This window comes from Ailuropoda melanoleuca, chromosome 18 (genome assembly GCF_002007445.2).
Source record: "Ailuropoda melanoleuca isolate Jingjing chromosome 18, ASM200744v2, whole genome shotgun sequence".
Lineage (NCBI taxonomy): Eukaryota > Metazoa > Chordata > Mammalia > Carnivora > Ursidae > Ailuropoda > Ailuropoda melanoleuca.
This window is the reverse complement of record NC_048235.1, coordinates 33,761,893-33,772,040: the sequence shown is the minus strand read 5'-3', so window position 1 is coordinate 33,772,040 and position 10,148 is coordinate 33,761,893.

The window sequence follows — 10,148 nt, the reverse complement described above, 5'->3', positions numbered from 1 at the left end:
GGGCCCTGTGTGTCTCCTCAAAGCCAGGAGGGTGTGCGTAGGAATTGAGCAGGACCAGCTGGGGTCAGGTTGAAATTACGGTCACTAAAACCCCCGGGTTCTTTGTGTGTGGATTTCTGCCAAGCCAGGGCACGGCAATCCTGTGCTTTACAATTGGTAGTTTGGACCTAACTTCAGGGCTTTACCTAATCCTTATTAAATTTAATCTTGTTTATTCTAATCAGTTGAAACCATTTGAAACTCGTTTCTGGAATGTGTTATCTGTCTCTTTCAACTTTGTGTCATGCATCGATTTATAAACTGACTTTGATCTCTATTTCTCAAATGCGGACAAAAATGCTGACCAGCGGCCCATTAGAGACAGCCTTGCAGACTGAACCTGCATTAACCATCACAAATGGCCACGAGCTCGGCAACTAGCTATTTGTCCATCTATTCATTTGTTTGTGGATACAGTGCTACTCAGTGATGATGGTATTTTGCTGTTGATGTACTGGAAGGAGGTGTGGTTTTTTGTTTTTTGGTTTTTGGTTTTTTTTACTGTGTTTAACATTATGATTCTTCTTTTTTTTTTTAATTTTTTTTATTACATTATGTTAGTCACCATACAGTTCATCCCTGGTTTCTGATGCAAGGTTCGATGATTCATTAGTTGCGTATAACACCCAGTGCACCATGCAATACGTGCCCTCCTTACCACCCATCACCGGCCTATCCCATTCCCCCACCCCCCTCCCCTCTGAAGCCCTCAGTTTGTTTCTCAGAGTCCATATTCTCTCATGCTTCATTCCCCCTTCTGATTACCCCCCCTTTCTTTATCCCTTTCTTCCCCTACTGATCATCCTAGTTCTTATGTTCCATAGATGAGAGAAACCATATGATAATTGTCTTTCTCTGCTTGACTTATTTCACTTAGCATTATCTCCTCCAGTGCCGTCCATGTTGCAGCAAATGTTGAGAACTCGTTCCTTCTGATAGCTGAGTAATATTCCATTGTATATATGGACCACAGCTTCTTAATCCAGTCATCTGTTGAAGGGCATCTCAGTTTGGAAGGAGGTGTGTTAGTACAGTGCCCGCTGTACCCACAGGCCCTTCTAAGGAAATTAAGCTCCTTGAGGCAGCAGAAAGCAACAATATTTTATACCATGAGACCCCACTCCTCCTTCAGTGGTGTCCGATAAGACCTGGCTCAGAAGCAACCAATTCATGGGCTGCCATGGTCTGTGTGAGTCTTGGAGTGAAGAGCGCTGCCTACACAGGGTGAGCTGGTTCTGTCAAGCACCAGTGCCCAGGGTTTGAATCAAGAACAGTAGAGAGGTCAGATGTTTAGCAGGAGGAGCTGAGGCTGACATATTGTCCAGAGAGACAATAAAAGTATTGAGATGGTGGTTATAAAGTGCCCGAATGAGGAAATAATGGGGAGGATTAGACTTTAATTTGTCAATATCGCGAACTAGTATGATTTGGGAATGGCTTTGCTACAAAACACCCTTTTAAACACATAACTGAGCTTATAAAAAAAAAAAAGGAGACAAAACCGAAGAGCAAACTGAACACCAGACTGGTAAATATATGATTGAGGACTGTGGCAGCGTTGGGAGGAGGATGGCCTATTGGAAATGGCTCCAGGTTGGATCTGAACTTCCTAGGAGACAAACCCTGGAGGCTGCATCACACAGAGGGCTTGCAACTGGGGCTGGTGCCCAAAGCTGGGATCATTTACAGGCTACATATTTAGTAAAATATTGGATTAAGAGATGACTACTCATTATCAGAAGGAGCCAGTGAAGACACTTGCCTGCTTTGGCTTGTGTCTGGATGGGAAAAAGTACCCCTTGAGAATTCGTAGTCACAGCCTGTACCTTGCCTGAACTTGGTTCTAATTTAACTATCTGTGTGGTCCAGGAGTCCTCAAGTTAAGACATTTATGTTCAAGTGGCCCAAGGCTGATGATACCTCTGGGGAGACTGGTAAAAGTAAACACAAAATCCCACCGGAAGGACACACCCCAATCCCAAGCTTTACAGGACTTCCACAGATGGAATTCTGCTGAATATGGGCCCAAAACTAAAAACTCACAAGGAAACAATCTATCATGAACGTGTGTCAGTGGACATGACTAAGAAATTTGGAAAATATAACTATTAGATAGAAATTCTTAAAAAATGTGTGCTTAAAATGATTAAGGACATAAGTCAAGTAATAAAAATGCAAGAAAAAAAGATATGACAAAAATACAGTGGGCCTATGAAATGAAAAATATAGGCACTGAAATTGAGACCTAATAATTATATGAAACAGCAAATTTATACAAAAGAATAAATACATTGAAAGCTAGAGACGAAAAAATTGTTCAGAATTCAATGCAAAGTGTGAAAGAGATAAAATATTAAAGAGATGTTGAGAGACATGGAGGATAGACTTAAAAATTTCAATATATATTGAACAGAAGTTCTAGGGGAAAAAATAAACAAAAGGCTGAAGGAGACTCAATGTTAAAGGGGAGCAATGACTGATAATTTTCCAGAGTTGATGAGAGACATGAATCATAAATTCTTTTTTTTTTTTTTTTAAAGATTTTATTTATTTATTCGACAGAGATAGAGACAGCCAGCGAGAGAGGGAACACAAGCAGGGGGAGTGGGAGAGGAAGAAGCAGGCTCATAGCAGAAGAGCCTGATGTGGGGCTCGATCCCATAACGCCGGGATCACGCCCTGAGCCGAAGGCAGATGCTTAACCGCTGTGCCACCCAGGCGCCCCTGAATCATAAATTCTTAAACCACATGAGCTCCAGGCAGAATAAGTTAAACTGACTCCACAACTAGACACATTATGGTAAAAATGCAGAACTTTGGAGACTAACAGGAAGTATTAAAAGCTACCAGAGCAATCCACAAAGGAAGAACAATTAGACTGTTACCAGATTTCACAACAGTAGTAACAGAAGCCTGCAAATCATGCAGTGAAATTTCAGAATGCTGGTAAAAATTTTTATACCTGGCTAAACTATCATTCATGAATGAGGGCAAAATAAAAACATTTTCAGAACAAAGACTGAAATACACTAACACACTCTCACTGAAATACTTAGAGGTACCTCAAAAAGAGTGAAATCGAAAACAGAAGGAAGAATTAACACACAAGGAGAAAAAGTGATGGACAAAGATATTATTAAATGTGTACAAACAATCCAAACAAACATTGCTGATATAAAACAATAATAGTGATTCATTTGGGGGGTATAATAAAGGGTAATTACAGGACAGTTACATAAAAGGTGGGTAGAAATTACTGGTGTTAGAAGGCTAAAATCCTAATACTAATACTAAGGAAGGGGATAGAGATATTGGGGAAGGCAAATAGGCATGCCATGGCAGACATGGAAATGTACAGCCTAACACTTCCTTCTGGAAAAGACTTGCTGCCCGGCTGCTAGAATACCTGACAGCCTTCATCCTAGCCCCCTTAGGATCCACCTCAGCTGTCAGGCCAGAGTCATGCTACTCTCAGAGCAGCCTCTGGCCAATGACGGAGCAAAGTGATAGGAGATAAGGTACAAGAGCCTGGCTATATCTGCCATGTTGGATTGGTAGGGACTTTGTCCAATCTGCTTTACAATCCAAAAGCTCCTGCTTGCCCAGTTCTGCTTCTTGCCCTTCTCTTTCACTGTGCTGCTTTCCCCGCATCCTGTTGCATATCTAATTCCATCTCAGCATTTCCTGGAGAACCCAAGCTTGTGACACATTACAAACTTTAGAGAACCACTCAAAAAGTAGGAAAACACAATATAACTTCTAAAACAGTAGAGAGGAAGAACATTAAATTGACATGGAGAAAAAAATCGGGGAACTAGAAACATAACATGGTAGAGATAAATCTGAATACATCAGTAATCATATTAACTATAATTGGATTCACTTGCCAATTAAAAAGCAGATTGTCTTAAGGGGGGAAAAAGTCAAAATCCACTGATATGCTCATAATAAGCACACCTAAAGTATTAGCCTGCAAGAAAAGTTGAATGTAAAGGACAATAGCACCTAAGGAGAGCTGGTGGAGCCATATTGATGACTGACAAAATAGGATTCGAGGCAAAAAGAAAAATGATCAGCATAAAGATACATGACAGTAAGGTACAAATCCTTAGGAAAGCAGCAATTCTGAACATGTACGCCTCAATAATCTAGCCTCAAAATATATAAACAAAAATGGACTGACTTAAAAAAATGGTCATTTCATAATCACAGTGGTAGCTTTTTACATTTCTCTTTCAATAACTGGTTAATCAGACCAAAAAATTAGTAACAGTATAGATTTGGATAATGCAGTTTTAAAGCTTGATTTCATGGACATATATAGAGATCTACACCTAACAAAGAACACTTTCTTTTTGAGCACACATAAAATGCTTACAAAAATCGATACGCACTTGTATAGAAGGCAAGGGGATCAGCCAGTATCAGGAGAATCATGTACACCTGGGAGAAATAGGCAAGTGAAGAGTAACTGAGTTTCATCATCGACACAGATCTTCAGGGGAGATCCAGGAACACTTCCTGGATTTTTTAAAAGATCTTATCTCCCTTTCGTGACTCCTATAAACTTACAATAACTCTTCATTACTCGATGTAGTCTGTGTTAAGTTTCTGTTCCTTCCAGCTGAAAGAGACCAGCTCAATCAGAATGTTCCAAAGGGTATCAGGAACATCTTGCAGGAGGGCTGAGAAGTCATTGTCTCACCCATGGAAACCAAGCAACAGAATGCCTGTTGGAACCTGTCAAGGAGAAAATCAGGGGTGCCTGGGTGGCTCAGTCATTAAGCATCTGCCTTCAGCTCAGGGCGTGATCCCAGGGTCCTGGGATAGAGCCCCACATCAGGCTCCATGCTCCGCTGGGAGCCTCCTTCTTCCTCTCCCACTCCCGCTGCTTGTGTTCCCTCTCTCGCTGGCTGTCTCTCTCTCTGTCAAACAAATAAGTAAAATAAAATCTAAAAAAAAAAAAAAAAAAAAAGAAAATCCAATTTCTGAGATATATTCCTTCAAATTCCATACTATGTTTTCCACTGCACACTAACTGTCTGACAAAGAGTCCTGGAGTCTATTTTCTCACTGGGCTGTTATAATCATATCCCTTGTTTCTTTTGTTACTATCGCTTCTATCACTTTGCCTTTAACTCAGAATCATGGATTTCCAAAATAGGCATAGCCTTTCTTGACACAGAAATGGTGAATTGCTCTTTGATTTAGAAAAAGATCCATTTCTTTTGAACAGGTGTATACGCGCTGCAAATCTGGGTCCTACCCCATTGTCTTCTTCACTTCAACTGCAGATTCCCTTCTTATGGCCTCTATTCCATCCACAGACATGAGGGCATCTCAGGGCTTTAGTTAGCCTATTCCTTCCGATCCTGTGATTCAATTTACTTTTCCAGTCTCACCTTCCACTGCTGTGTACTTCCTCACCTGCATTATGTTTACTTACCATTCCTGATAGTACCTCATTCTTTCCTACTTCCACATCTTTGTTGTGTGTGTGTGTGTGTGTGTGTGTGTGTGTGTGCTTTTTCCTGACCACTCTCCCTACCCCTTCTTCACCTGTGAGTTATAATAGTCATTTAACGGGAAAGACCATTCTAAGCATGATACAAAGTCTAGAAGACAGAAGAGATCAAAAAAAGCCGTTACATGCAGACTAACACTTTCTAGCAGCCCAAACTACCACCCACCAAGTCAAAATACACACAGCAAACAGGGAAAGATATTTACATCATTAACAACAAACAAAAGGCTAGTTTCCTCAATATATATGAAGCTTCTACAAATCAAGAGAGCACGACACAAGGTAATGTGCAGAAAATTCACAGAAAAGGACATTTAAATAGCTTTTTAAATCACATGAGAAGATACTCAATGGCACTTGTAAAAGAAATGCAAAGTCTATTGAGATATTATTTATCACATGGGAGACTGGCAAAGATCCAAAAGTTTGACTTTCGGTTTTAGAACCGGTGTAAAGAAGTAGGCACTCTAATATAATGTTGGTATGTCAGTGAGAGTATAAACTGGTATGAATTGTGTTCTAAGGAACACAATGGACAAGATCTATCAAAATAGCACATAACTTTTGATCCAGCAATATTTCTTCTTAGGAACATATCCTATAGACACACTAGCTCGCACACGCCAAGGTGTATGTGCAAGAATATTAATTGCAGCATTGTTTGTAATGACAAAACATGAAACAACACATGTATCAATTTCCTACCCCTTTGTAACAAACCATTCCAAACTCAGTGGCGTTCGATAATCATTAATTGTTGCTCATTGGCCAAAGGATCAGCTGGGTCATTCTTTTGTGTCACCTGGGTTCTCTTGAGCAGCTATGGTCAGCTACAGGGCAGGAAGCTCTGCTTCTGGGCACTGGCTGGCCGCTCTCTGGGGTGCCGAGGACGACTGGGCATCTACCTCTCACCACCGTTCACAGGGTGATAACAGGGTTCCAAAAGAATAAGTTCAAATGTGTATGGCCTCTTGAGCCCTAGTCTTAAAACTAGCACAGTGTCATTTCTGCAGCGGCCAACTGGCCAACGCAAGCCACAGGGCCAGCCCAGAATCAAGAGGTGGGGTAAAGAGGATACCTCTGAATTTGAGGAACTCAAATCACGTTGCCAAGGGGCCCGGATGTAGAAAGGAGTGAAAAAATATGGCCATTTTTGCATGGAAAACAAACACAAACATCCACCAAATAGAGTCCAGTTAAAACAAAATAAGGACAGGACACCCGGGTGGCTCAGTTGGTTAAGTGTCTGCCTTCCACTCAGGTCATGATTCCAGGGTCCTGGGATCAAGTCCCGAGTCAGGCTCCCTGTTCAGTGGGGAGTCTGCTGCTTCCCCTGCTTGTGCTCACTCTCTCTCTCTGGCAAATAAATAATAAATAAAATCTTTAAAAAAACAAAACAAGGAAACAGCCCTACAGTGGAATTTATGCAATCTTTTAAAAGAATAAAGCAACTCTGTGTGTATTGAGATAAAAAAGTTCTTCAAAATTTACTGTTAAATGAAAAAAGGAGAACTGCCTTTGTCGTAGTCTGCTTTTTGTAGGTATTTCAAAATGGACATACAGCTTTGTTTGTAATATGCATAGGTCTGTGGAAGGATACAGGAGTGGTGCCCTCGGTTGAGGGTCATTTGGAGGTTGGGGTCATGGGAGAAAGTTACATTTCACCCTGTACTCCTTCGTATTACATTTTTTTCTTAAATTTTCAAAATTATTATACTATAAAATGTACTTTTTTCTTTTTGGGGTACAGTACTATACACTGTAAGCACATATAAATATGTATAACCACCACTGTAATTAAGATCTAGAACAGTTGCAGCGCCCCCAAAAAACTCCTTTGTGCTATTCATTTACACTTCCATCCCACTCCCAACCCCAGCCCCTGGCAGCCACTGATTTGTTCTCGGTCACTACAGTTTTGTCTTTCCCACTTTGACCTTTGTTTTTCGGATTTTAAAAGAGACTTTGTTTTTTTAGAACAGTTTTAAGTTCACAGCAAAATCAAGGAGAAGGTAAAGAGATTTTTATATACCTCCCACCTCCAACATTCGTAGCCTCCCTATTACCAACATCCCCTACCAGAGTGGAACATTTTGTTACTATTGATGAAACCACATGGATGCATCATGTCCATGGTTTACCTTATGCTCATTCTTGGTGTTTTATGTTCTAGGAGTTTGGACAAAGGTATAATGACATGTCTCCATCTTTACAGCATCATACAGAGTATTTTCACTGCCCTAAAAATCCTCTGGGCTCCGTCTATTCATCCTCTTGCCCCCAATCCCTGGCAACCACTGATTTTTTCATCGTTTCCGAAGTTTTACCTTTTCCAGAATGTCAAAATGTTCCATATAGCCGGACTGATACAGCATGTATCCTTTCCAGATTGGCTCCTTTCACTTAGGAATAAGGTTCCACTTTATTTATCTTTTGTGCTGAATATTATTCCATTGTCTGGATGTACCACAGTTTATCCAGTGACCTACTAAGGGACATCTTGGTTGCTTCCAAGTTCTGGCAATTATGAATAAAGATGCTATAAACACCCAGATGTGAGGGTTTTTGTGGACATAATTTTTCAACTCCTTTGGGTAAATACCAAGGAGTGTGATTGCTGGAGTGTATGGTAAGATTATGTTTAGTTTTGTAAGAAACTGCCAAATTGTCTTCCAAAGTGTCTGTACCATTTTGCATTCCCACCAATGATGTGTGAGAATACCTGTTGCTCCCCACATCTTTGTCAGAGCTCCAGATTTTGGCCCTTCTAATAGATGTGTAGTGATATCTCATTGTTGTCTCATTGCTTTTTTTTTTTTAAATTTTTAATTTTAATTTTTTTTTAAATCTCATAGCTTTTTAATTTGCATTCCCCAATGACATATAACGTGGAACATTTTTTCAAATGCTTATTTGCCATCTGTATTTCTTCTTTGGTGAGGTGTCTCTTAAGGTCTTTGGCTCATTTTTTAATTGAGTTGTTAGTGGCTTTTTTTTATTGTTGAGTTTTAAGTGTTCTTCGGAAATTTTAGATAACAGTCCTTTATCGGATGTGTCTTTTGCAAATATTTTCTGCCAGTCTGTGTGTCTTGTCTTCTCATGCTCCTGACAGTGTCTTTTGCATAGCAGAAAATTTTAATTTAAAGGAGTCCAGTTTATTAACTTCTCTTTTATGGATTGTGTTTTTGGTGTTGTTTCAAAAAAGTCACCCCCACACCCAAGGTGATTTGGATTTTCTCTGATATTGTTTTCTAGCTGTTTTATAGGTTTGTTTTTTATGTTTAGGTCTGCAATTTATTTTGAGTTAATTTTGTGAGGGGTAGAAGCTCTGTGTCTACCTTCTCTACCTTTTTTTCTCACATGTGGATGTCCAATCGTTCAGCACCGTTTGTTGAAAAGACTACCTTTGCTCTATTGTATTGCCTTTGCTCCCTTGTCAAAAATCAGTTGACTAGGGGCGCCTGGGTGGCACAGCGGTTAAGCGTCTGCCTTCGGCTCAGGGCGTGATCCCGGCGTTGTGGGATCGAGCCCCACATCAGGCTCCTCTGCTATGAGCCTGCTTCTTCCTCTCCCACTCCCCCTGCTTGTGTTCCCTCTCTCGCTGGCTGTCTCTATCTCTGTCAAATAAATNCTATCTCTGTTGAATAAATTAAAAAAAAAATCAGTTGGCTATATCTCTGTGGGTCTATTTCTAGCTCTCCATTCTATTCCATTGATCTACTTATCTGTTCCCCCACTGACACTACACTGTCTTGATCCTGTAGTTTAATAGTAAGTCTTGAAGTTGGGTAGAGTCAGTCTTCCAATTNTTGACTATATCTCTGTGGGTCTATTTCTAGCTCTCCATTCTATTCCATTGATCTACTTATCTGTTCCCCCCTGACACTACACTGTCTTGATCCTGTAGTTTAATAGTAAGTCTTGAAGTTGGGTAGAGTCAGTCTTCCAATTTTGTTCTTCTCCTTCAATATTCTATTGTCCTTTCTGGGTCTTTTGCTTCTCCATATCAACTTTGGAGTGAGTTTGTCAATATTCATAAAATAATTTGTTGGGATTTTTAAGTAAACTCTACCCTCAACATGGAGTGCTCACAATCCCGAGATCAAGAGTCACATGCTGTACTGACTGAGCCAGCCAGGTGGCCCTAACTTGCGGGGATTTTGATTGGGATTGCACTGAGTCTGTAGGTCAAGTTCAGAAGAACTGATATCTTGACAATATTGAGTCTTCCTGTCCATGAACATGGAGTATCTCTCCATTTATTTAGCTCGTCTTTGATTTTATTCAACAGAGTTTTGTAGTTTTCTTCATGTAGATCTTGTATGTATTCTGTTAGATTCATAACTAAGTATTAAGTTTAAGTTTTGGGGGTGACAATGTAAATAAGTGGTATTTTGCTCTTAATTTTATTTTATTTATTTTTTATTTTTTTAAATTTTTTATTTTATTTTATTTATTTTATTTATTTTTTATTTTTTTAAATTTTTAAAAAATTTTTATTTTTTTATTATTTATTTGACAGAGATAGAGACAGTCAGCGAGAGAGGGAACACAAGCAGGGGGAGTGGGAGAGGAAGAAGCAGGC